Raw genomic sequence first — 27610 nt, forward strand, 5'->3', positions numbered from 1 at the left:
TCTGGCATTACTGGACCAACCCCCCCCCCCCCCCCCCCGAACGTGGCTGGGAAAATGCGGAGAAAAGCAAATGTCATTTTCCAGTCAACCAAAGAATTTGTGGATGAAAATGACACAACATTCCAAAGCTGTCCACGCGTTTGTCTCTTCTAGAATGTCAAGTGGGTGGAGGAGAAGCAGCTGCTGCGTCAGAGCAATCAGCAGTTGGCCGAAAAGGTGACGGAAAGAAAGGCGTTGGGCGGAGTCGCTTGGCGTCACACCCGTCCGGAAGCCCCGCAGATGAGGTCTGACTGTCTTTTTAGGTCAGGCGGATGGAGGCGGAAGAAGCGCGTCTGAAAGAGCACATCCAGGATATCCGAGACCAAAACGAACTGCTTGAGTTCCGCATCCTGGAGCTGGAGGTGGGAAGACTCGCACAAGCGTGTTGAGGCCAGAGATGTGACGGACGGACGGACGGACGGACGGATGCATGCCTCTGCCTTTCAGGAGAGGGAGTGGCGCTCCCCCGTCTTGAAGTTTCTGCAAGTCCGTTTCCCATACGGCCTCAGCCCTTTGCAGATCTACTGCGAGGCCGACGGCGTGAGCGTACGTAAGGCGTCCCTCGCAACCCTAACCTTAACCTGAGGTCCCAGAACACCTTACATTGCTCCTTGCGCCTTTCCCCAGGACATCGTCATCAGTGATCTGATGAAGAAGCTGGACATCCTGGGCGATAACGCCGTAAGTGTATGTCGAACTCCTTATGTTCGCACTCCACGAGACTCGGCGGCTCAAATGTGACTTTTGGAAGGCTTTGCGCTGAAAGAAGCTTGTTGACGCTGTGCCTTTGGGCTCTTGCAGAATCTCACCAACGAGGAGCAGGTGGTCGTGATTCACGCCAGGACCCTTCCCACCCTAGCCGAGAAGGTAACGCGCACGCTCTCGCATTCTGCTTATGTGACAGCAGCCTTTCCTCAGTGGTTAGAATACATCAAAGTGACCAAGTCAGCACTTCAACAGAAGATGTTGGACATTGAAAGTGAGAAGGTAGACAGACACGCGACATCAGCCAAGGGGAACTCGGGGCAATGTGCCCCAACAATTCTGACCTTGAGCTGTGCTAGGATATGTTCTGCAACCAGAAGGGCTACCTGGATGAAGAGTTGGACTTCAGGAAGCGTTCCATGGACCAGGCTCATAAGGTAAGCCGCCCTCAAATCTCCCGCCGGACCACTGATGGACGAGGATTGCGGCCCAGAAGATCATGGAGCTGGAGGCCATGTTGTACGAGGCGCTACCGCAGCGGGACTGCCCCGCCACGGACGGCGAAAAAGCCAGCCACGCTGGCGTGAATGACGTGCTGACGGCGGATCAGAGACAAGAGCTTAGGAGCGCCGTGGACCAATGGAAGCGAGCCCTGATGTGGGAGTTGAGGGAGCGCGACGCTTGCATCCTCCAAGAGAGAATGGATCTGCTGCACAGCGCGCAACAGGTAAGGGCCCAAAGCCAGCCCGGCACGTACTTGCACGCTTACTGGCTTTTGAAGGCTACTTTCCATTTGTCCGTCCTAGAGGAACAAAGAGCTGAAAGAATTCATCGAAGCTCAGAAGAGACAAATCAAACAATTGGAGGAGAAGTTTCTGTTTCTCTTTCTAGTCTTCTCCTTGGCCTTCATTCTGTGGCCCTAACACCAGCTGGTGAGTGAGCTCCAGCGGCACCGCACTCGACACCTCCAATACACTGCCAGCCGGTCTCAGACGTTGGCAGACGCTCCGATGCCGACGTATACCCCCCGCCACGGTGACAGAGGCACCGCGTCACACCGGCGCTCATCCAATCAGAAGGCAGGAAAGGCAAATTCACATGCAGGGCACTCTTGAACCAGAAGAGAGCGCCACAAAAAACGGTTGTTGCCCCAAACGCGCACTAAAAAGGGTCAGAATGACAAGAGTCCCACCGGCCAGCCGGGGCCACCCGTCCATCCATTTCTTCAGGGGGGGAAAAAATTGGAGTCACCGGTGAGTACATTTTGCATTTAGCTCTGCTTTTCTGCTTCTGTCTTCAAGTGTGTGGCATCCTGCGACCAAAGATTCAGCCAACCCCAAAGCGGTTGACCTCAACGTCCCGCCACCATTCCTACCAGAGCAGGTGACGTGATGCTTTGGACATCCTTCCGTCTCAGATGCCCAAAAGTACTCTTTGCCACATCTGCGGCAACCGCTGTTTTGTTTAGTAGATTTACAGTTGTTATGCATTGGCATAATGGTGTGCACTCAAAATAGATTTAAATAAATTAAATATTTCTTCTGCCCACTCCCTTTTAAACAAGTTAACTCTGCCCACGTCCATTGACGTCTTGTCTGCGTCACGTGACCACGACGTAGCGACGTCATATAGTAACCGCTGTTTTGATCTGTAGACTTACAGTTATTATGCGTTGACATAATGGCGCACTGGTTAGCATGGCCACCTCTTAAGCATGATGTTGCGGGTTCGACGCCTGATCAATGTTAGCATGGAGTGAGCTGAAGTGCATGGCGCTGAAGATTTGAATCTTTGAAATGCGCTGAGGTCTGACATATCAGGCAGAATGGTTTGCCATCACGTTCAACAAAAAATAGAAACTTTCCCACTCTGATTAAAACGTCCTGTGTTCATCTACGTATTTTCGTTTTGCTGTGCATCTTTTCCCTGCCATTTCGAGAGCCCAATTGACACTCATAGTTTAAAGAAATGTGTTTGCCCATCCTACTTTGTGGAATTTCACCACATGCGCTTTTGACCAAAATACCAAATTGAACTCAAGTGAAGCCAACACGCACAACCCCCCCCCCCCCCACACACACACACACACACAAATGTTGATATGAACATAAAAGAGCCGCATGCGGTTCGGGAGTTGCGGCTTGGCCAAACCTGTACTATACAACTTTATTTGTATAAAATTTTCACAACAGCTGTCACACAAACAAAGCGGGAAAAACGTGCGTGTTCCGCCCACGCTGGATTTATTTGCACCTTTGAAAAGACACCGTATTGCCGCAGATGTGGCAAAGAGTACTTTTGGGCATCTGAGACGGAAGGATGTCCAAAGCATCACGTCACCTGCTCTGGTAGGCATGGTGGTGGGACGTTGAGGTCAACCGCTTTGGGGTTGGCTGAATCTTTGATCGCAGGATGCCACACACTTGAAGACAGAAGCAGAAAAGCAGAGCTAAATGCAAAATGTACTCACCGGTGACTCCAATTTTTTTCCCCCCTGAAGAAACAGCTGGACGGGTGGCCCCGGCTGGCCAGTGGGACTCTTGTTATTCTGACCCTTTTTAGTGCGCGTTTGGGGCAACAACCGTTTTTTGTGGCGCTCTCTTCTGGTTCAAAAGTGCCCTGCATGTGAATTTGCTTTTCCTGCCTTCTGATTGGATGAGCGCCGGTGTGACGCGGTGCCTCTGTCACCGTGGCGGGGGGTATACGTTGGCATCGGAGCGTCTGCCAACGTCTGAGACCGGCTGGCAGTGTATCGGAGGTGTCGAGTGCGGTGCCGCTGGAGCTCACTCACCAGCTGGTGTTAGGGCCACAGAATGAAGGCCAAGGAGAAGAATAGAAAGAGAAACAGAAACTTCTCCTCCAATTGTTTGATTTGTCTCTTCTGAGCTTCGATGAATTCTTTCAGCTCTTTGTTCCTCTAGGACGGACAAATGGAAAGTGGCATTCAAAAGCCAGTAAGCGTGCAAGTAAGTGCCGGGCTGGCTTTGGGCCCTTACCTGTTGCGCGCTGTGCAGCAGATCCATTCTCTCTTGGAGGATGCAAGCGTCGCGCTCCCTCAACTCGCACATCAGGGCTCGCTTCCATTGGTCCACGGCGCTCCTAAGCTCTTCTCTCTGATCCGCCGTCAGCACGTCATTCACGCCAGCGTGGCTGGCTTTTTCGCCGTCCGTGGCGGGGCAGTCCCGCTGCGGTAGCGCCTCGTACAACATGGCCTCCAGCTCCAGGATCCTCTGGGCCGCAATCCTCGTCCATCAGTGGTCCGGCGGGAGATTTGAGGGCGGCTTACCTTATGAGCCTGGTCCATGGAACACTTCCTGAAGTCCAACTCTTCATCCAGGTAGCCCTTCTGCTTGCAGAACATATCCTAGCACAGCTCAAGGTCAGAATTGTTGGGGCACATTGCCGGAGTTCCCCTTGGCTGATGTCGCGTGTCTGTCTACCTTCACACTTTCAATGTCCAACATCTTCTGTTGAAGTGCTGACTTGGTCACTTTGATGTATTCTAACCACTGAGGAAAGGCTGCTGTCACATAAGCAGAATGCGAGAGCGTGCGTGGACGTGCGCGTTACCTTCTCGGCTAGGGTGAGAAGGGTCCTGGCGTGAATCACGACCACCTGCTCCTCGTTGGTGAGATTCTGCAAGAGCCCAAAGGCACAGCGTCAACAAGCTTCTTTCAGCGCAAAGCCTTCCAAAAGTCACATTTGAGCCGCCGAGTCTCGTGGAGTGCGAACATAAGGAGTTCGACATACACTTACGGCGTTATAGCCCAGGATGTCCAGCTTCTTCATCAGATCACTGATGACGATGTCCGGGGGAAAGGCGCAAGGAGCAATGTAAGGTGTTCTGGGACCTCGGGTTAAGGTTAGGGTTGCGAGGGACGCCTTACGTACGCTCACGCCCTCGGCCTCGCAGTAGATCTGCAAAGGGCTGAGGCCGTCTGGGAAACGGACTTGCAGAAACTTCAAGACGGGGGAGCGCCACTCCCTCTCCTGAAAGGCAGAGGCATGCATCTGTCCGTCCGTCCGTCCGTCCGTCCGTCCGTCACATCTCTGGCCTCAACACGCTTGTGCGAGTCTTCCCACCTCCAGCTCCAGGATGCGGAACTCAAGCAGTTCGTTTTGGTCTCGGATATCCTGGATGTGCTCTTTCAGACGCGCTTCTTCCGCCTCCATCCGCCTGACCTGAAAAGACAGTCAGACCTCATCTGCGGGGCTTCCCGACAGGTGTGACGCCAAGCGACTCCGCCCAGCGCCTTTCTTTCCGTCACCTTTTCGGCCAACTGCTGATTGCTCTGACGCAGCAGCTGCTTCTCCTCCACCCACTTGACATTCTAGAAGAGACAAACGCGTGGACAGCTTTGGAATGTTGTGTCATTTTCATCCACAAATTCTTTGGTTGACTGGAAAATGACATTTGCTTTTCTCCGCATTTTCCCAGCCACGTTCGGGGGGGGGGGGGGGGTTGGTCCAGTAATGCCAGACGGATGAGTGACTGAAGAATGTAGCTATTTTGTCTGAGAAAAAGGTGTGCTCATTGATGAGCTTACCTGTCCTTGTTGCTTCAGCGCTGACTCCAGATCTGCTACTCTGCTTTGATAGTGACCCATTTCTACCATCAGCTTTTCTCTGGTCTGAAAGGAGGAGGAGGGAGGCTCCTCCTCCTCCTTTCAGACCAGAGAACACCCGAGGCTGGGTGAGAACGGGGAGGCTGCGACCCGGCCGGGGGTTGCGGGAAGGGGCGCCACCTTGATCTCCTTCTCGGCGTCGTAGTCCCCTTCGCTGGTCTGGGCTAGCAGAGCGTAGGCTCGTTGCAGCGCTTGATATTCTTGCGTCAGCTGGCGGTAGCGAAGCTCCGCCTCTTCATGCACACACCAATGCAACACAGCACTAGTACCAGAATCAGTCAGACCGGCGACAAAGCACCCGCGACGCAAAGACGAGTCCGATTCCAGGCTGAAGAGGAATGTTTGGTGCCAATACGCTGGCAGAAATGGCGGGCTACCTCTTCGGGTTCCGTGTCGGGGGTTCTGTCGGTGTGAAAAGACAAGGACGATCCGTCCGGGTCCACCAACACGTCTTCGTCGTAGCCGTAAAATGTTTCGATGACCTGCGGGCGCGGAAGCAAACATCTCTCTGAACAAACTGAAGCGACACCTCACGATGAATCGACGAGAGGAACGATAGCGAGAAAAAGGCCATTTCATCTTGCGCAACACCAAGCAGCCGCAAACAAACAGACTCACCTTGCAGGACCTCACGCTTTGTTCCTCCTCAGAGATTCTCGACGTCGGTATCGTAGCAGCAAATCTCTCTCCTGTCGACACAAATAATCCGCCTTTGAGATTCTTTGGATGCAAAGGGAACGAACGGCTCCGGCGCAGAAACAAACGCGACTCACAATGACATTTCTGACATGAGCTCCTGTCTCCAGAGCCTGAAAAACACGTCACCGGCGATGATTGGAGGGACGCTCGTCTTTTCCAAAAGTGACAACTACAGGGTGTGTCAGGGTTTTCCAGATTATCTTTATCGTATCATTGTGTTGCTTTGACTTTGACTGCGACCTGTAATAAATAATATTATTTATCCCTTATTTATCCCTATCGCTTATCCCTTCCTACACAAAGTCGTAAAACACCCCTTGCTATGTTTTGACTAGAGGTCAAGGGCTTCCTCTATTCAATCCACTCTTACACCCACCCTGTTTCTCTTAATTAAAATGCTCGTGCAGGAGCCGAGAGTCAGACTTCATTCGTACAACGGATGGACTCTCCACCTGCAGGTGTCCAAAAGAACTTACTTGTCTCCCGTGTGGTTCTTGCAAAATAAGTTGGAGCGAGCGCAACTCTAACAGGGTGCATTTTGCCACTAGCTGCCTACGGACAATGACGTCGCGCTCGCGGCTCATGGTTGACGGGCTGAGCAGCCGGGCAAGTCCGTCGTTTTCAGCGCACAGCGAGTGGCAAAGGCGCTGACAAAACGGGAGCTTTGAGCTGCTGAAAACGGCAAAACAAGTCTAAAGCGTGTTCAAACGCGTGCGCACAATGCTCCTGCTTGATAGGTCGGAATTTAAGGGGCCAATTTTTTGGATGGCGGCCGCCGGCCAAGCTTTGGACGGAAAAGGTTTCCTGGCGACAGCGAGCGAGCGCGGCGCTGCCGTACGTGCACCGAGTCGCCTGCCTGAAGACCTTGGACAAGTCGTCGATGATGTGCCGCTGCTCCACAACTTGAAGGAACTCCATTTCACCGTCCTGCTGGCCGCAACCGCGGTCCAGGTCATTGAGCGAACTAGGCCTTCTCTGTGGAACACAAATGCAGTGGACTCTGTTGGCACGCCGCCGTTGTCCGCGTCGACTTACCAAGCTTGCCATCTCCTCGTTCTCCTGGGTGACAAAGCGCACTTTGTTTTCAAGGCGACACAGCACCAGCGAGAGTTCTTCATTCTTCCTGCTCAGGCGTTTGTTTTTGTACAGGAGTGGCAGAAACTGGCTTTCTGTTTCTCTCAGTCGCTTTAGCTGCAAGCATGAAGTGCGGGATGTGAAAGACGCACAACACGCGGGCCAGAACGTATCCATTTCTTTTGCATCGGTTTGAACGCAATCGTGGCTTTGGCTCCCAATAAAAGACATCTACCAGGCAACCGACTCGCCGCGCCGCTCAACTAATAAGCAAGCGCAATGGGTGCCTCGCTGGATGGCGCGCATCAAACGTAGCGCAAACCTTCAAGCGTGCCGTCAATAAATTACCAGTTCATTGCGCTCTTCAGAAAGCAGGGCGTTTCGATCCTCCAGTTTCCTGATGACTGCGCTGAGCTCAGCGATTTTCAGATGAAACCGTCGCGTGTCCCGATCCTCCTGAGACTGAAAACGCCCCGCAACACACACACACAAGCACTCGTTCAAAGTTCAAAACTGTTTTTGTGCTACCTTCCTCCAGCAACGAACTAAGTCATGCGTACTGCAAGTGTGTGATGAGGTGGCTTACGCAATGAAGAGGATTGCTAGTAGCGGCGTTGACCCCACTTCCAGGGTAGTTTAGGCCCGCCCTTTGGGAATCCCTCAGGGCAGCGATCTGCTGCTCGGCAGCCTGAGTCTGCAGCTGAAGGCGGTGGACGTGGCCGGCCCCAGGGCTTCATCCAAAACACTAACCGCTCTGTCTTTCAGCTTGATCTCATCCGTCTGGATGTACAAACGGGGAGCGCTCAGGCAGGCGGGCAAACTCATTTGCCAGAATTGTGACAAAAACAAAGAGAGCAACCGGCCAATTTTTTTCTTGAATCGACTAGAACACCTTTGCTGTGACAAAAGCGAAGCGAGCAACCGGACATTTTCTTCTTGTGAAATAGAATAGAATAGAATGCCTTAGGTGTCATTGCACTGCAGGTATACAACGAAATTGGGAACATAGCCACGCACCGCGCATCTGATCAGTCCTACCAGTCGGCGGATCTCCCTCTCGCAGTCTCTCTTGGTTCGGCTCAGCTCCTCCCGATGCTGGTGATGAGCCGATCGGAGCTCGGCCGCTCGGGACTGCCAGGCCTGCTGGGCCGCTGCCAGGGCTTCTTCCGCGCTCCTGGTGGAGGCGACACCGCTCGGTCTCCCGACACCGCCGCGTCTCCTCCACCTCCGCCAGCAAAGCGCCCCCCCTCCTCACCTGAGCAGACATTGCGCCACACCGGGCCGTTGAGACCGCAACGGAGCGCCGCGACGCTTACTGGGGACAAGCTACACAATACGGTAGCGGCCGCATCGAAGCCCGACGTGGCGTGCGGATAGTCAGACACGGATAGAGCGGATCACCTTGTCCATGGAGCCGTCCCTCAGGCTGAGGACCAAGGCATTCAGTCGCTGGATCTCTCCATCTTTGATTTTGATCACTCTCATCAGCTCCATTTCATGCTGCCGCAGTAATGTCTCCCTGGTAATGGCTAACTCTTTCTGCTTCTCCTCATGGAGTTTGCTTTTGAGTTCCGTCATGGCGGCGGTGGCACGGTGGTGCTCCGCCCGCAGGTCCTGACTTCTCTCTCTCTCCAGACAGCTGACCTGACATGACTTAGACTTAGACTTAGACAAACTTTATTGTCATCTTGTCTGCACATGGTGCATACAAAACGAAATTCCGTTGCATACGTCTTACAACAAAGTAGTGATATTGCAGTTGAATAGAAGTAACATATCCTATGAAAATATATATATATATACATATACTATATATATATATATATATATATATATATATATATATATTAAAAATAAGTATAAAGTGCAGCAGTGATAATTATGCAATAGTGCAAGTAGGCAAAACAGTATTCAAGAGTGTGCAGAGGAATGCTAAACCATGTATTAAACTTCTATTTAAAGGGTTTATACAAGTTCAGTAAAGTTGGTAGTGCGAGATAGTGCAAGATAGAGGTCCGTAGTGTCATAAAGTACAGTTCTGTGAATGTGTGATGCAGAGTTCAGTTTAGAGCTCAACAGTTCTAGTGTTCAACAGTCTGATGACAGCAGGGAAAAAGCTGTTGCAGAACCTGGTGGACCTGCAGCGGATGCTGCAAACCTCTTCCCAGAGGGCAGCAGGGAGAACAGTCCATGGTGGGGGTGTGATGGGTCATTGATGATGTTACGGGCACGGGACATGCAGCGCTGAGATGAAATGTCCTGAATGGAGGGAAGAGGAGCCCCTATGATCCTCTCTGCTGTCCTCACCACTCTCCTCACGTTCTTCCAATCGGAGGCGGTGCAGCCTCCACACCACACAGAGAGACAGCTTGTCAGAATGCTCTCTATGGTGCTCCTGTAGAACGTCCTCATGATGGGTGGGGGCAGGTGGGCTCTCCTCATCCTCCGCAGGAAGTACAAGCGCTTCTGTGCCCTCTTGACCAGTGCCGTAGTGTTCATAGTCCAGGTGAGGTCTTCTGTGATGTGGACCCCCAGGAATTTGGTGCTGCTGACCACCTCCACAGCTGAGCTGTTGATGATCAGTGGAGCGTGGTGAGGCTGTTTTTTCCTGAAGTCGACGATGATCTCCTTCATCTTCTCCTCATTCAGGATCAGGCTGTTTTCTCTGCACCAGCCCACCAGCTGCTCCACCTCCTCTCTGTAGTCCAGGTCGTTGTTGTCTCTGATGAGCCCCACCACCGTTGTGTCGTCTGCTGACTTCACGATGTGATTGGTGGTGAACCTGAGGACGCAGTCGTGTGTCATCAGGGTGCACAGCAGGGGGCTCAGGACGCAGCCCTGAAGGGAGCCTGTGCTGAGGGTGATGACATCAGAGGTGTTCTGTCCGACCCGGACTGACTGAGGTCTGTTGGTGAGGAAGTCTAGCAGCCAGTTGCGAAGGGGGGTGTTGAAGCCCAGGTGTTCCAATTTTCCTACCAGATGCTGTGGGATGATGGTGTTAAACGCTGAGCTGAAGTCCAGGAACAGCCTCCGCACATGGGTGTTCTTCTCCTCCAGGTGAGCCAGGCTCAGGTGAAGAACGGAGGAGATGGCTTCCTGAGTGGAGCGGTTTTGCCGGTCGGCAAACTGGAACGGGTCAAATAATAGGGGGAGTCTGGAAACGATGTGACCTTTAAGCAGCCTTTCGAAGCACTTCATCATAACCGGAGTCAGTGCAACAGGCCGGTAATCATTAAATGAGGTGATTTGAGGTTTCTTCGGCACCGGAATGATGGAGGCAGTCTTAAAGCACGCCGGCACTGTGGCTTGGCCCAGCGAGGTGTTAAAAATGTCTGTGATGACCCCAGCCAGATGACTTGCACATTCCCTGAACACACGCCCAGGAATGTTGTCCGGGCCAGGGGCCTTACAGGGGTTGACTCTCCTCAGGGTCTTCAACACATCGGCGGAGTCAAGGCAGAGTACCTCCTCTTCCTGATGGGGGACAGTTTTAACTGCTGGAGTGCCGTTTAGTGCCTCGAACCTCCCAAAGAAGTTATTTAGACCATTTAGAAAGTCAGCATCAACTACACCCACCGGGGGGGGGGAGGGTGAGTTGTCGTCTGTAATCGCCCGTATGCCTTGCCACATACTCCTGATGTTTTTGACGTCGTGGAAACGATCCTGAAATTTTCGACTGCGGTCTCGCTTCGCTATTCTGATGGCACGGTTCAAGTTGGCTCTCGCTGTCCTCAGTGTCTCCTTGTCGCCAGACTTGAAGGCAGAGTTCCGCGCTCGTAGCGTTTGACGTACCTCCTCAGTCATCCAGGGTCGTTGGTTGCCCCGGGTGATGATATTCTTAGTGGTGCTGACGTCCTCGGTGCATTTGTTGATGTAGGCTGACACAGTCATGGCACACGCATGTCTAATCTACATCGGGAAAACTGGGAGGGAGGGAGGCAGGCAGGGAGGCAGGCAGGGAGGCAGGCAGGGAGGCAGGCAGTGTCTGTCTGTTGAGGTTTTCACCTTGTTCTTCTCCTGCTGAAGTTCTAACTGGACGTCCATCAGTTTGGTTCTCAGCTCGTCATTGGCGGCCTGAAGGGCGTCCGTTCGCTCCGCCTTGGCCCGCCCTGCCGGAGCTCGTTTGGACATCTCTTACTCGCCCGGTCGTCAGTCAGAGATCACAACATTTGTACCTGGAGAGCACAAACGCAGCGCTGTTTTCCACTGGCTTCGAACTCAACTTCAATCGGTACCGTAACTCACAACATCATAAACATAGAACTAGCTTGACTTATTCATTGAATAAATGCATTTGGTTCTTCAAAACTGCATCACGCAACATAGCGTGACCGAGACGGCCGTTATCCACCTGCGTGAAGTTATTTGGTGAAATGAATGAGATGTTTAAGACACCATCGTTCTGTCTCTATGTAGATGAAGGGAAATAATCGATTGCTGAAGGTCCAAAGGTGTTGTGATAAACAAATAAACATATTAGTGATTAGTGACATATTTGTGATAGACATATTAGGCAGGATAATCACATATGTTAACGTGACTGCCCACACTGTATTTATTTATGGTTATTTGTTAAATCGAGTACTGTTAGACATGAAATAGGAAGTGTTTAACATAAATGGAAGACGAAAGGGGTACTCACCATTGTAGCTCCTGCTGGTCAATGATACGAGCCTCTTCTTGCAGTGGAAAACATACAGCCAACAAACACCGTGGAACCTAAAGGAATGAAATTAAACATTAACATTTAGCCTAAACCAACATTCACAGATACAACGCAACGCAAACTACACAAACGTAAATCTTTTTAAACACAATGAGTTGTACTTACCGTGTACGCTCTAGACGGTCCACTTGCAAGCAGAAAATAAAGATATTTCTGTTGATAATCGTCGTGTTTGTATCCGGTGTCTCGCTCAAGGCCATTGCGCCCACAGATTTGAATTTTGGCGAGAGTTCAGCCTATTGACGTCATTTCCGCGGTGTAATACCCGCATATCTGAAACGGCAAAGTTAAGAGTAGAGTTAAATAAAGTTTTTAGTCAACGCAATAATTTACAACCGTTGACCAGTCGAAATAATCGTCGAAATTTGGCGTCTGTGGCTGGAAGCAGACGCCGAGTTCGACATTCCTCCCAAACGCCACACTCCCTCGCTTTTCAGGGCTAAAAAAAAAACAGTTGTAATTACCTTGTACGCTCTAGACGGTCAAGTTGCAAGCTGAAAACAAAAATATTTGCCTTGTAAGTCATCGTGTTACTAACCGCTGTGTCTTGTTTGCCAGAATTGCCGCTTTCCTACTTCCTGTTGCAAGCCACGCCCACGGATTATAATTTTGCCGTGAGTTCCGCCTATTGACGTCATGTCCGCGTCACATGACTGCGACGTAATATTATCTAAAACTGTTTGTGCGGTATTGTGTTGTTCTGTGCGGTATTGTGTTATTCTGTGCGGCGTCGTGTTGTTCTGTGCGGCGTCGTGTTGTTCAGTGCGACGTCGTGTTGTTCAGTGCGGCATGGTGTTGTTCAGTGCGGCATGGTGTTGTTCAGTGCGGCATTATGTTGTTCAGTGCGGCATAATGTTGTTCAGTGCGGCATAATGTTGTTCAGTGCGGCATGGTGTTGTTCAGTGCGGCATGGTGTTGTTCAGTGCGGCATGGTGTTGTTCAGTGCGGCATAATGTTGTTCAGTAAGCCATAATGTTGTTCAGTGCGGCATGGTGTTGTTTAGTGCGGGATGGTGTTGTTCAGTGCAGGATGGTGTTGTTCAGTGCGGCATGGTGTTGTTCAATGCGGCATGGTGTTGTTCAGTGCGGGATGGTGTTGTTCAGTGCGGCATGGTGTTGTTCAGTGCGGCATAATGTTGTTCAGTGCGGCATGGTGTTGTTCAGTGCGGCATGGTGTTGTTCAGTGCGGCATGGTGTTGTTCAGTGCGGCATGATGTTGTTCAGTGCGGAATGGTGTTGTTCAGTGCGGCATGGTGTTGTTCAGTGTGGGATGGTGTTGTTCAATGCGGGATCGTGTTGTTCAGTACGGGGTGGTGTTGTTCAGTGCAGGATGGTGTTGTTCAGTGCAGGATGGTGTTGTTCAGTGCGGCATGGTGTTGTTCAATGCAGGATCGTGTTGTTCAGTGCAGCATGGTGTTGTTCAGTGCAGCATGGTGTTGTTCAGTGCGGCATGGTGTTGTTCAATGCGGCATGGTGTTGTTCAGTGCGGGATGGTGTTGTTCAGTACGGCATGGTGTTTTTCAGTGCGGCATAATGTTGTTCAGTGCAGCATGGTGTTGTTCAGTGCGGCATGGTGTTGTTCAGTGCGACATAATGTTGTTCAGTGCGGCATAATGTTGTTCAGTGCGGCATGGTGTTGTTCAGTGCGGCATGGTGTTGTTCAGTGCGGCATGGTGTTGTTCAGTGCAGGATGGTGTTGTTCAGTGCAGGATGGTGTTGTTCAGTGCAGGATGGTGTTGTTCAATGCGGCATGGTGTTGTTCAGTGCGGGATGGTGTTGTTCAGTGCAGGATGGTGTTGTTCAGTGCGGCATGCTGTTGTTCAGTGCGGAATGGTGTTGTTCAGTGCGGCATGGTGTTGTTCAGTGCGGCATGGTGTTGTTCAGTGCAGGATGGTGTTGTTCAATGCGGGATGGTGTTGTTCAGTGCGGGATGGTGTTGTTCAGTGCAGGATGGTGTTGTTCAGTGCGGCATGGTGTTGTTCAATGCGGCATGGTGTTGTTCAGTGCAGGATGGTGTTGTTCAGTGCGGCATGGTGTTGTTCAATGCGGCATGGTGTTGTTCAATGCGGCATGGTGTTGTTCAGTGCGGCATGGTGTTGTTCAGTGCGGCATGGTGTTGTTCAGTGCGGCATGGTGTTGTTCAGTGCGGAATGGTGTTGTTCAGTGCGGCATGGTGTTGTTCAGTGCGGGATGGTGTTGTTCAGTGCGGCATGGTGTTGCTCAGTGCGGCATGGTGTTGTTCAGTGCTGGATGGTGTTGTTCAGTGCGGCATGGTGTTGTTCAGTGCGGCATGGTGTTGTTCAGTGCGGCATAATGTTGTTCAGTGCGCCATAATGTTGTTCAGTGCGGCATGGTGTTGTTCAGTGCGGGATGGTGTTGTTCAGTGCAGGATGGTGTTGTTCAGTGCGGCATGGTGTTGTTCAATGCGGGATCGTGTTGTTCAGTGCGGCATGGTGTTGTTCAGTGCGGCATGGTGTTGTTCAGTGCGGCATGGTGTTGTTCAGTGCGGCATGGTGTTGTTCAGTGCGGCATAATGTTGTTCAGTGCGGCATAATGTTGTTCAGTGCGGCATAATGTTGTTCAGTGCGGCATAATGTTGTTCAGTGCGGCATAATGTTGTTCAGTGCGGGATGGTGTTGTTCATTGCGGCATGGTGTTGTTCAGTGCGGCATGGTGTTGTTCAGTGCGGCATGGTGTTGTTCAGTGCGGGATGGTGTTGTTCAGTGCAGGATGGTGTTGTTCAGTGCGGCATGGTGTTGTTCAATGCGGCATGGTGTTGTTCAGTTCGGGATGGTGTTGTTCAGTGCGGCATGGTGTTGTTCAGTGCGGCATAATGTTTTTCAGTGCGGCATGTTGTTGTTCAGTGCGGCATGGTGTTGTTCAGTGCAGCATAATGTTGTTCAGTGCGGCATGGTGTTGTTCAGTGCGGAATGGTGTTGTTCAGTGCGGCATGGTGTTGTTCAGTGCGGCATGGTGTTGTTCAGTGCGGCATGGTGTTGTTCAGTGCGGCATGGTGTTGTTCAGTGCGGCATGGTGTTGTTCAGTGCGGCATGGTGTTGTTCAGTGCGGCATGGTGTTGTTCAGTGCGGCATGGTGTTGTTCAGTGCGGCATGGTGTTGTTCAGTGCGGCATGGTGTTGTTCAGTGCGGCATAATGTTCAGTGAGGCATAATGTTGTTCAGTGCGGCATAATGTTGTTCAGTGCGGCATGGTGTTGTTCAGTGCGGGATGGTGTTGTTCAGTGCAGGATGGTGTTGTTCAGTGCGGCATGGTGTTCAGTGCGGGATGGTGTCTTTCAGTGCGGCATGGTGTCGTTCAGTGCGGCATGGTGTCTTTCAGTGCGGCATGGTGTCGTTCAGTGAGGCATGGTGTTGTTCAGTGCGGCATGGTGTTGTTTAGTGCGGCATGGTGTTGTTCAGTGCGGGATGGTGTTGTTCAGTGTGGCATGGTGTTCAGTGCGGCATGGTGTTGTTCAGTGCGGTATCGTGTTGTTCAGTGCGGTATCGTGTTTCTCAGTGCGGTATCGTGTTGTTCAGTGCAGTATCGTTGTGTTGTTCGTATTGTTTTGTGTTGTTCGTAATGTGTTGTGTTGTTCGTATTGTGTTGTGTTGTTCGTATTGTGTTGTGTTGTTCGTATTGTGTTGTGTTGTTCATATTGTGTTGTTCATATTGTGTTGAGTTGTTCGTATTGTGTTGTGTTGCCTTTAACACTTAGCCTCTAACACTTAGCCTCTAGCATCTAGAAGGTAAATAAATAGGAAGGAAGGACTCACCGGTGACGTCTTCGCCCACGTCCAAGCGTTGTACTTTGTATTTTCATCCTTCTGACAGTGGAAAACATAGCCAACAAACACCGTGGAACCTAAACGAATGAAAGAAAACTATCATTTGGCCACAACCAACATTCACAGATACAACACAATGTGACGTGCGGGGTTGAGGTTAAAGGTTGAGTGAAGGGCCCTCGTTTTAAACTACTTTTTTGGAAAGGATTGGGAACAAGTAAGACGTATTTAATTTATTTAATGGGAAGTAGTAAGACTTATTAAATTTATTTAATCTACTTTTCTTCCCAGGCAAAATTTGATGTGCTGCAATTCCAAATTTCCAAAGTGAATGAAGGAATGAAGTCCTTTAAATTATGATTTTGTATAAATACTAGGCATTAACACAAAATCGACGGCACAAAATGGGCAGACTTTACTTGTTTGAAAAGGACTGGTTACAAGACAGACTTTTTTAATTTATTTAATGGGAAGAAGACTTAGTTTAATTGATCTATTTTTGTTCAAAGTCAAAGTCAAAAGTCAAAGTCAAAGTCTCCTTTATTGTCAATTCCTCCGCATGTCAAGACACACAAAGAGATCGAAATTACGTTTCTCACTATCCCAGGGTGACAAGACAGAGTTCACAACGCACATACAAGTAAACAACACAGGAAAAATAACATAAGAAGTCAACATCAATGAACAATAAGCGTGATAGCACGCTAGCCGCTCCCGATGCACAGCAGAGTCCGGTAAGATGACAGTCAACCAGGCCACTGTGAACACGAGCACACAGCAGGCACGCACTGTCCGGTTCGTGGATCCTATCAGGCGAACGCAACCCATCTTGTCGTCCCGCGAACGAACGTACGCCAGGAGAATGGAAGGCACGGATGGGCGAGCTGGGTTGGCCGCAAGCCTGGCCCGACGTCTCCGCGCTGGCCCCTCTTCCGCTGCCTCGCAGACCCGCTGCCGACGCATCCCAACAATGCTCCAGGACGGAGCAGTCCGAGCTCAGGACGCAGTCCAACCGGGGGAGGAAGAGCAGGCCAGTCCGGCGTCGCTCCATGACGAACCAGTCCGAGCGCTAACACCAGCAGCAAATCTCTCCACACCAAAGTCCAGAACGCCATAAAACCCACTTCCGCCGATGTTGAGCAGAACATGCCCGCCGCACTAGTAGCACGACGTATCACACGAGACGAATACACACAAAACTGCCAGACAAACACTCAGTAAACACTCACAAAACACCGAACGGGACAGAGAGTGGCCGCTGCGTGTGCACGCGCCGCCATCTTGAATAGTTCCCTGGCAAAATTCGATTTGCTGCAATTCCAAATTTCCAAAGTGAATGAAGGCAAGAAGTCGTTTAAATTATGATTTTGTTTAAATACTAGGCATGGACACAAAATCTACGGCACAAAATGGGCAGACTTTACTTGTTTGAAGAGGACTGGTTACAAGACAGACTTTTCTGATTTATTTATTGGGAAGAAGACTTATTTAGTTTATTTAATCTATTTTTGTTCCCTGGCAAAATTGGATTTGCTGAAACTGTATTTTGCCAAATCTTGCCTTGAGACCTGATAGGAAGTATTAAACGCTTAGTTAAATCAATACAAGTTGGTAGTAAGAGCGAGTAATGTTGGTTGAACCGATGAATGAAGGTTGAAAGCAATTTAAATTATGACTTTGTATAAATACTAGATATTAACAGAACATCTACTGCGCGAAATGGGCAGAGTTTACTTGTTTGAGAAGGAATGGCTTATTCAAAACTAAGATTTATTTAATCTGTTTGTTCCCAGGCAAAATTGGATGTGATGCAATTCCAAATTTCACCACATGACGGTGCCCAATTTCGACTTCATAGGACATATTAAACACTTAGCTTGTTATTATGTTCAAGGTAATCAGATTTGTTTATTATTCTAATGGCCTCTTCAAAACTATTCTGGATTACTACTTTGGATCTATTCTACATTACTTGGCAACAACATACTCTGTAACAGATTAGGCAGTATAATCATATATGTTAACTTGAGAGTGCCCACACTCAATCTACTTATCGTGATGTGTTAAATCAATTACTGTTAGACATTATTTGTCTGATAATCTACCAAATCTTTGAATTGAAGAATTTGTGATTTAATTAATAGCTTGTTGTTATGTTCAGGGTAATCAGACTTGTATATAATTCTAATGGCCTTCTTTTGAAAACTATTCTGAATTACAACTTTGGATCTTATATTACTTTGCAACAATCTACTCGGTGACAGATTAGGCAGTATAATCACATATGTTAACTTCAGTGCCCACACTGTATTTATTTATGGTTATTTGTTAAATCAAGTACTGTTAGACATGAAATAGGAAGTGTTTAACATAAATGTTATGGCTACTCACCATTGTAGCTCGCTCCTGGTCAATGATACGAGCCTCTTCTTGCAGTGGAAAACTTGCAGCCAACAAACACCGTGGAACCTAAAGGAATGAAATTAAACATTAACATTTCGCCTCGACCAATTTTCACACGTACAACGCAACGCGGCTACACTTCTGCTATTACAAACGTAAATCTCCTTAAACACAATGAGTGTTACTTACCGTGTACGCTCTAGACGGTCCAGTTGCAAGCAGAAAATAAAGATATTTCTGTTGATAATCGTCGCTGCTCAGTGGCTCACGGCCATCGCGCCAACAGATTTGAATTTTGGCGGAGGTTCCGGCAATTACGTCATATCCGCGGCACATGACTGCGACGTAATACCCGCTTATCTGAAACGGCAGTTAAAAGTAGAGTTACATCAAGTTTTCTTGGAACCTAAACGAATGAAAGAAAACTATCATTTGGCCACAACCAACATTCACAGATACAACACAACGTGCGGGGTTGAGGTTAAAGATTGAGTGAAGGGCCCTCGTTTTAAACTACTGTTTTGAAAAGGAGTGGAAACAAGTAAGACGTATTTAATTTATTTAATGGGAAGTAGTAAGACTTATTAAATTTATTTAATCTACTTTTCTTCCCAGGCAAAATTTGATGTGCTGCAATTCCAAATTTCCAAAGTGAATGAAGGAATGAAGTCCTTTAAATTATGATTTTGTATAAATACTAGGCATAAACACAAAATCGACGGCACAAAATGGGCAGACTTTACTTGTTTGAAAAGGACTGGTTACAAGACAGACTTTTTTAATTTATTTAATGGGAAGAAGACTTATTTAGTTTAATTGATCTATTTTTGTTCCCTGGCAAAATTCGATTTGCTGCAATTCCAAATTTCCAAAGTGAATGAAGGAAAGAAGTCGTTTAAATTATGATTTTGTTTAAATACTAGGCATAGACACAAAATCTACGGCACAAAATGGGCAGACTTTACTTGTTTGAAGAGGACTGGTTACAAGACAGACTTTTCTGATTTATTTAATGGGAAGAGGACTTATTTAGTTTATTTAATCTATTTTTGTTCCCTGGCAAAATTGGATTTGCTGAAATTGTATTTTGCCAAATCTCGATTTGAGACCTGATAGGAAGTATTAAACGCTTAGTTAAATCAATACAAGTTGGTAATAAGAGCGAGTAATGTTGGTTGAACCGATGAATGAAGGTTGAAAGCAATTTAAATTATGACTTTGTATAAATACTAGATATTAACAGAACATCTACTGCGCAAAATGGGCAGAGTTTACTTGTTTGAGAAGGAGTGGTTTATTCAAAACTAAGATTTATGTAATCTGTTTGTTCCCAGGCAAAATTGGATGTGATGCAATTCCAAATTTCACCACATGATGGTGCCCAATTTTGACTTCATAGGACATATTAAACACTTAGCTTGTTATTATGTTCAAGGTAATCAGATTTGTTTATCATTCTAATGGCCTCTTCAAAACTATTCTGGATTACTACTTTGGATCTATTCTACATTACTTGGCAACAACATACTCTGTAACAGATTAGGCAGTATAATCACATATGTTAACTTGAGAGTGCCCACACTTAATCTACTTATCGTGATGTGTTAAATCAATTACTGTTAGACATTATTTGTCTGATAATCTACCAAATCTTTGAATTGAAGAATTTGTGATTTAATTAATAGCTTGTTCAGGGTAATCAGACTTGTATATAATTCTAATGGCCTTCTTTTGAAAACTATTCTGAATTACAACTTTGGATCTTATATTACTTTGCAACAATCTACTCGGTGACAGATTAGGCAGTATAATCACATATGTTAACTTCAGTGCCCACACTGTATTTATTTATGGTTATTTGTTAAATCAAGTACTGTTAGACATGAAATAGGAAGTGTTTAACATAAATGTTATGGCTACTCACCATTGTAGCTCGCTCCTGGTCAATGATACGAGCCTCTTCTTGCAGTGGAAAACTTGCAGCCAACAAACACCGTGGAACCTAAAGGAATGAAATTAAACATTAACATTTCGCCTCGACCAATTTTCACACGTACAACGCAACGCGGCTACACTTCTGCTATTACAAACGTAAATCTCCTTAAACACAATGAGTGTTACTTACCGTGTACGCTCTAGGCAAAATTGGATGTGATGCAATTCCAAATCTATCTGAAACGGCAGTTAAAAGTAGAGTTACATCAAGTTTTCTTTTTTAATCAACACAATCATTTACAACCGTTGACCAGAAAGAATCGTCGAAATTCGACGTCCCCCACAAACGCCACGCTCACTCGCTTTTCAGGGCAACAAAAGTACTTATTTTTAAAAACGATGAGTTGTACTTACCGTGTACGCTCTGGACGGTCCAGTTGCAAGCAGAAAATAAAAATATTTCTCTTGTTAGTCGTATGTTACCATCCGCTGTGTCTTTGTCAACATCACCGCCGTTTTCCTACTTCCTGCTGCGAGCCACGCCCACGGATTTAAATTTGGGCGGAAGCTCTTTCCATTGGCGTCGTTTTCGCGTATAGCAAATCCGATTGGTTGGGAAGGGGGCACGGTTATGCAGCCGAGGGGTCCTGTGATCGGTGGGATGTAAAGTAGGCGTCGACGTCACGTCCGCGTCACGTGACCACGACGTGGCAGACGTCATATAGCAACCGCTGTTTTGTTTAGTAGACTTACAGTTGTTATGCATTGACATAATGGCGCACACTCCAAATAGATTTATCCATCCATCCATCCATCCATTTTCTGAACCGCTTAGTCCCCACGGGGGTCGCGGGCGTGCTGGAGCCTATCCCAGCTGTCATCGGGCAGTCGGCGGGGGACACCCTGAACTGGTTGCCAGCCAATCGCAGGGCACACAGAGACAGACAACCAATCGCACTCACACTCACACCTAGGGACAATTTGGAGTCTTCAATCGGCCTACCAAGCATGTTTTTGGAATGTGGGAGGAAACCGGAGTGCCCGGAGAAAACCCACGCGGGCCCGGGGAGAACATGCAAACTCCACACAGGGAGGGCCGGAGGTGGAATCGAACCCGCACCCTCCTAACTGTGAGGCGGACGTGCTACCCAGTGCGCCACCAAGCCGCCTAATAGATTTAAATAAATTAAATAATTCTTCTACCCACTCCCTTTTAAACAAGTTAACTCTCCCCGCGGATTTGAATTCCGGCGGAAGTTCTGTCTGACCACACGCGGCAGATGTCATATAGCAACCGCTGTTTTGTTTAGTAGATTTACAGTTGTTATGCATTGGCATAATGGTGTGCACTCAAAATAGATTTAAATAAATTTAATATTTCTTCTGCCCACTCCCTTTTAAACAAGTTAACTCTGCCCACGTCCATTGACGTCTTGTCTGCGTCACGTGACCACGACGTAGCGACGTCATATAGTAACCGCTGTTTTGATCAGTAGACTTACAGTTATTATGCGTTGACATAATGGCGCACTGGTTAGCATGCCCACCTCTTAAGCATGATGTTGCGGGTTCGACGCCTGATCAATGTTAGCATGGAGTGAGCTGAAGTGCATGGCGCTGAAGATTTGAATCTTTGAAATGCGCTGAGGTCTGACATATCAGGCAGAATGGTTTGCCATCACGTTCAACAAAAAATAGAAACTTTCCCACTCTGATTAAAACGTCCTGTGTTCATCTACGTATTTTCGTTTTGCTGTGCATCTTTTCCCTGCCATTTCGAGAGCCCAATTGACACTCATAGTTTAAAGAAATGTGTTTGCCCATCCTACTTTGTGGAATTTCACCACATGCGCTTTTGACCAAAATACCAAATTGAACTCAAGTGAAGCCAACACGCACAACCCCCCCCCCCCCCCCACACACACACACACACACACAAATGTTGATATGAACATAAAAGAGCCGCATGCGGTTCGGGAGTTGCGGCTTGGCCAAACCTGTACTATACAACTTTATTTGTATAAAATTTTCACAACAGCTGTCACACAAACAAAGCGGGAAAAACCGAAGACGTGCGTGTTCCGCCCACGCTGGATTTATTTGCACCTTTGAAAAGACACCGTATTGCCGCAGATGTGGCAAAGAGTACTTTTGGGCATCTGAGACGGAAGGATGTCCAAAGCATCACGTCACCTGCTCTGGTAGGCATGGTGGTGGGACGTTGAGGTCAACCGCTTTGGGGTTGGCTGAATCTTTGATCGCAGGATGCCACACACTTGAAGACAGAAGCAGAAAAGCAGAGCTAAATGCAAAATGTACTCACCGGTGACTCCAATTTTTTTCCCCCCTGAAGATACAGCTGGACGGGTGGCCCCGGCTGGCCAGTGGGACTCTTGTTATTCTGACCCTTTTTAGTGCGCGTTTGGGGCAACAACCGTTTTTTGTGGCGCTCTCTTCTGGTTCAAAAGTGCCCTGCATGTGAATTTGCTTTTCCTGCCTTCTGATTGGATGAGCGCCGGTGTGACGCGGTGCCTCTGTCACCGTGGCGGGGGGTATACGTTGGCATCGGAGCGTCTGCCAACGTCTGAGACCGGCTGGCAGTGTATCGGAGGTGTCGAGTGCGGTGCCGCTGGAGCTCACTCACCAGCTGGTGTTAGGGCCACAGAATGAAGGCCAAGGAGAAGAATAGAAAGAGAAACAGAAACTTCTCCTCCAATTGTTTGATTTGTCTCTTCTGAGCTTCGATGAATTCTTTCAGCTCTTTGTTCCTCTAGGACGGACAAATGGAAAGTGGCATTCAAAAGCCAGTAAGCGTGCAAGTAAGTGCCGGGCTGGCTTTGGGCCGTTACCTGTTGCGCGCTGTGCAGCAGATCCATTCTCTCTTGGAGGATGCAAGCGTCGCGCTCCCTCAACTCGCACATCAGGGCTCGCTTCCATTGGTCCACGGCGCTCCTAAGCTCTTCTCTCTGATCCGCCGTCAGCACGTCATTCACGCCAGCGTGGCTGGCTTTTTCGCCGTCCGTGGCGGGGCAGTCCCGCTGCGGTAGCGCCTCGTACAACATGGCCTCCAGCTCCAGGATCCTCTGGGCCGCAATCCTCGTCCATCAGTGGTCCGGCGGGAGATTTGAGGGCGGCTTACCTTATGAGCCTGGTCCATGGAACACTTCCTGAAGTCCAACTCTTCATCCAGGTAGCCCTTCTGCTTGCAGAACATATCCTAGCACAGCTCAAGGTCAGAATTGTTGGGGCACATTGCCGGTTCCCCTTGGCTGATGTCGCGTGTCTGTCTACCTTCTCACTTTCAATGTCCAACATCTTCTGTTGAAGTGCTGACTTGGTCACTTTGATGTATTCTAACCACTGAGGAAAGGCTGCTGTCACATAAGCAGAATGCGAGAGCGTGCGTGGACGTGCGCGTTACCTTCTCGGCTAGGGTGAGAAGGGTCCTGGCGTGAATCACGACCACCTGCTCCTCGTTGGTGAGATTCTGCAAGAGCCCAAAGGCACAGCGTCAACAAGCTTCTTTCAGCGCAAAGCCTTCCAAAAGTCACATTTGAGCCGCCGAGTCTCGTGGAGTGCGAACATAAGGAGTTCGACATACACTTACGGCGTTATAGCCCAGGATGTCCAGCTTCTTCATCAGATCACTGATGACGATGTCCGGGGGAAAGGCGCAAGGAGCAATGTAAGGTGTTCTGGGACCTCGGGTTAAGGTTAGGGTTGCGAGGGACGCCTTAGGTACGCTCACGCCCTCGGCCTCGCAGTAGATCTGCAAAGGGCTGAGGCCGTCTGGGAAACGGACTTGCAGAAACTTCAAGACGGGGGAGCGCCACTCCCTCTCCTGAAAGGCAGAGGCATGCATCCGTCCGTCCGTCCGTCCGTCCGTCACATCTCTGGCCTCAACACGCTTGTGCGAGTCTTCCCACCTCCAGCTCCAGGATGCGGAACTCAAGCAGTTCGTTTTGGTCTCGGATATCCTGGATGTGCTCTTTCAGACGCGCTTCTTCCGCCTCCATCCGCCTGACCTGAAAAGACAGTCAGACCTCATCTGCGGGGCTTCACGACGGGTGTGACGCCAAGCGACTCCGCCCAGCGCCTTTCTTTCCGTCACCTTTTCGGCCAACTGCTGATTGCTCTGACGCAGCAGCTGCTTCTCCTCCACCCACTTGACATTCTAGAAGAGACAAACGCGTGGACAGCTTTGGAATGTTGTGTCATTTTCATCCACAAATTCTTTGGTTGACTGGAAAATGACATTTGCTTTTCTCCGCATTTTCCCAGCCACGTTCGGGGGGGGGGGGGGGGGGGTTGGTCCAGTAATGCCAGACGGATGAGTGACTGAAGAATGTAGCTATTTTGTCTGAGAAAAAGGTGTGCTCATTGATGAGCTTACCTGTCCTTGTTGCTTCAGCGCTGACTCCAGATCTGCTACTCTGCTTTGATAGTGACCCATTTCTACCATCAGCTTTTCTCTGGTCTGAAAGGAGGAGGAGGGAGGCTCCTCCTCCTCCTTTCAGACCAGAGAACACCCGAGGCTGGGTGAGAACGGGGAGGCTGCGACCCGGCCGGGGGTTGCGGGAAGGGGCGCCACCTTGATCTCCTTCTCGGCGTCGTAGTCCCCTTCGCTGGTCTGGGCTAGCAGAGCGTAGGCTCGTTGCAGCACTTGATATTCTTGCGTCAGCTGGCGGTAGCGAAGCTCCGCCTCTTCATGCACACACCAATGCAACACAGCACTAGTACCAGAATCAGTCAGACCGGCGACAAAGCACCCGCGACGCAAAGACGAGTCCGATTCCAGGCTGAAGAGGAATGTTTGGTGCCAATACGCTGGCAGAAATGGCGGGCTACCTCTTCGGGTTCCGTGTCGGGGGTTCTGTCGGTGTGAAAAGACAAGGACGATCCGTCCGGGTCCACCAACACGTCTTCGTCGTAGCCGTAAAATGTTTCGATGACCTGCGGGCGCGGAAGCAAACATCTCTCTGAACAAACTGAAGCGACACCTCACGATGAATCGACGAGAGGAACGATAGCGAGAAAAAGGCCATTTCATCTTGCGCAACACCAAGCAGCCGCAAACAAACAGACTCACCTTGCAGGACCTCACGCTTTGTTCCTCCTCAGAGATTCTCGACGTCGGTATCGTAGCAGCAAATCTCTCTCCTGTCGACACAAATAATCCGCCTTTGAGATTCTTTGGATGCAAAGGGAACGAACGGCTCCGGCGCAGAAACAAACGCGACTCACAATGACATTTCTGACATGAGCTCCTGTCTCCAGAGCCTGAAAAACACGTCACCGGCGATGATTGGAGGGACGCTCGTCTTTTCCAAAAGTGACAACTACAGGGTGTGTCAGGGTTTTCCAGATTATCTTTATCGTATCATTGTGTTGCTTTGACTTTGACTGCGACCTGTAATAAATAATATTATTTATCCCTTATTTATCCCTATCGCTTATCCCTTCCTACACAAAGTCGTAAAACACCCCTTGCTATGTTTTGACTAGAGGTCAAGGGCTTCCTCTATTCAATCCACTCTTACACCCACCCTGTTTCTCTTAATTAAAATGCTCGTGCAGGAGCCGAGAGTCAGACTTCATTCGTACAACGGATGGACTCTCCACCTGCAGGTGTCCAAAAGAACTTACTTGTCTCCCGTGTGGTTCTTGCAAAATAAGTTGGAGCGAGCGCAACTCTAACAGGGTGCATTTTGCCACTAGCTGCCTACGGACAATGACGTCGCGCTCGCGGCTCATGGTTGACGGGCTGAGCAGCCGGGCAAGTCCGTCGTTTTCAGCGCACAGCGAGTGGCAAAGGCGCTGACAAAACGGGAGCTTTGAGCTGCTGAAAACGGCAAAACAAGTCTAAAGCGTGTTCAAACGCGTGCGCACAATGCTCCTGCTTGAAAGGTCGGAATTTAAGGGGCCAATTTTTTGGATGGCGGCCGCCGGCCAAGCTTTGGACGGAAAAGGTTTCCTGGCGACAGCGAGCGAGCGCGGCGCTGCCGTACGTGCACCGAGTCGCCTGCCTGAAGACCTTGGACAAGTCGTCGATGATGTGCCGCTGCTCCACAACTTGAAGGAACTCCATTTCACCGTCCTGCTGGCCGCAACCGCGGTCCAGGTCATTGAGCGAACTAGGCCTTCTCTGTGGAACACAAATGCAGTGGACTCTGTTGGCACGCCGCCGTTGTCCGCGTCGACTTACCAAGCTTGCCATCTCCTCGTTCTCCTGGGTGACAAAGCGCACTTTGTTTTCAAGGCGACACAGCACCAGCGAGAGTTCTTCATTCTTCCTGCTCAGGCGTTTGTTTTTGTACAGGAGTGGCAGAAACTGGCTTTCTGTTTCTCTCAGTCGCTTTAGCTGCAAGCATGAAGTGCGGGATGTGAAAGACGCACAACACGCGGGCCAGAACGTATCCATTCCTTTTGCATCGGTTTGAACGCAATCGTGGCTTTGGCTCCCAATAAAAGACATCTACCAGGCAACCGACTCGCCGCGCCGCTCAACTAATAAGCAAGCGCAATGGGTGCCTCGCTGGATGGCGCGCATCAAACGTAGCGCAAACCTTCAAGCGTGCCGTCAATAAATTACCAGTTCATTGCGCTCTTCAGAAAGCAGGGCGTTTCGATCCTCCAGTTTCCTGATGACTGCGCTGAGCTCAGCGATTTTCAGATGAAACCGTCGCGTGTCCCGATCCTCCTGAGACTGAAAACGCCCCGCAACACACACACACAAGCACTCGTTCAAAGTTCAAAACTGTTTTTGTGCTACCTTCCTCCAGCAACGAACTAAGTCATGCGTACTGCAAGTGTGTGATGAGGTGGCTTACGCAATGAAGAGGATTGCTAGTAGCGGCGTTGACCCCACTTCCAGGGTAGTTTAGGCCCGCCCTTTGGGAATCCCTCAGGGCAGCGATCTGCTGCTCGGCAGCCTGAGTCTGCAGCTGAAGGCGGTGGACGTGGCCGGCCCCAGGGCTTCATCCAAAACACTAACCGCTCTGTCTTTCAGCTTGATCTCATCCGTCTGGATGTACAAACGGGGAGCGCTCAGGCAGGCGGGCAAACTCATTTGCCAGAATTGTGACAAAAACAAAGAGAGCAACCGGCCAATTTTTTTCTTGAATCGACTAGAACACCTTTGCTGTGACAAAAGCGAAGCGAGCAACCGGACATTTTCTTCTTGTGAAATAGAATAGAATAGAATGCCTTAGGTGTCATTGCACTGCAGGTATACAACGAAATTGGGAACATAGCCACGCACCGCGCATCTGATCAGTCCTACCAGTCGGCGGATCTCCCTCTCGCAGTCTCTCTTGGTTCGGCTCAGCTCCTCCCGATGCTGGTGATGAGCCGATCGGAGCTCGGCCGCTCGGGACTGCCAGGCCTGCTGGGCCGCTGCCAGGGCTTCTTCCGCGCTCCTGGTGGAGGCGACACCGCTCGGTCTCCCGACACCGCCGCGTCTCCTCCACCTCCGCCAGCAAAGCGCCCCCCCTCCTCACCTGAGCAGACATTGCGCCACACCGGGCCGTTGAGACCGCAACGGAGCGCCGCGACGCTTACTGGGGACAAGCTACACAATACGGTAGCGGCCGCATCGAAGCCCGACGTGGCGTGCGGATAG

General features: G+C 49.6%; 3 long non-coding RNA genes across 4 annotated transcripts; all 3 read right to left on the reverse strand.

The window, feature by feature from the left end:
- Window positions 1-10868: 10868 nt before the first annotated feature.
- LOC137840008 (uncharacterized) lies at window positions 10869-12317 on the reverse strand. Its single transcript, XR_011086396.1, has 3 exons — window positions 11974-12317; window positions 11785-11861; window positions 10869-11317 (listed from the first exon to the last, which is right to left on the reverse strand). It is a non-coding gene; the product is annotated as an uncharacterized lncRNA (long non-coding RNA).
- Window positions 12318-19970: 7653 nt separating this feature from the next.
- On the reverse strand, window positions 19971-20658 carry LOC137839985 (uncharacterized). The gene is made up of 3 exons (XR_011086378.1): window positions 20404-20658; window positions 20180-20226; window positions 19971-20056 (listed from the first exon to the last, which is right to left on the reverse strand). It is a non-coding gene; the product is annotated as an uncharacterized lncRNA (long non-coding RNA).
- Window positions 20659-24499: 3841 nt separating this feature from the next.
- LOC137840002 (uncharacterized) lies at window positions 24500-26117 on the reverse strand. 2 transcript variants are annotated; one of them, XR_011086390.1, is made up of 4 exons: window positions 26024-26117; window positions 25079-25149; window positions 24838-24942; window positions 24500-24693 (listed from the first exon to the last, which is right to left on the reverse strand). It is a non-coding gene; the product is annotated as an uncharacterized lncRNA (long non-coding RNA). The 2 variants fall into 2 exon arrangements; XR_011086389.1 differs by lacking the exon at window positions 26024-26117 and adding an exon at window positions 25234-25664.
- Between the last annotated feature and the right edge of the window lie 1493 nt (window positions 26118-27610).

The sequence above is a fragment of the Syngnathus scovelli genome, unplaced genomic scaffold (genome assembly GCF_024217435.2).
Source record: "Syngnathus scovelli strain Florida unplaced genomic scaffold, RoL_Ssco_1.2 HiC_scaffold_30, whole genome shotgun sequence".
NCBI classification, from domain to species: domain Eukaryota; kingdom Metazoa; phylum Chordata; class Actinopteri; order Syngnathiformes; family Syngnathidae; genus Syngnathus; species Syngnathus scovelli.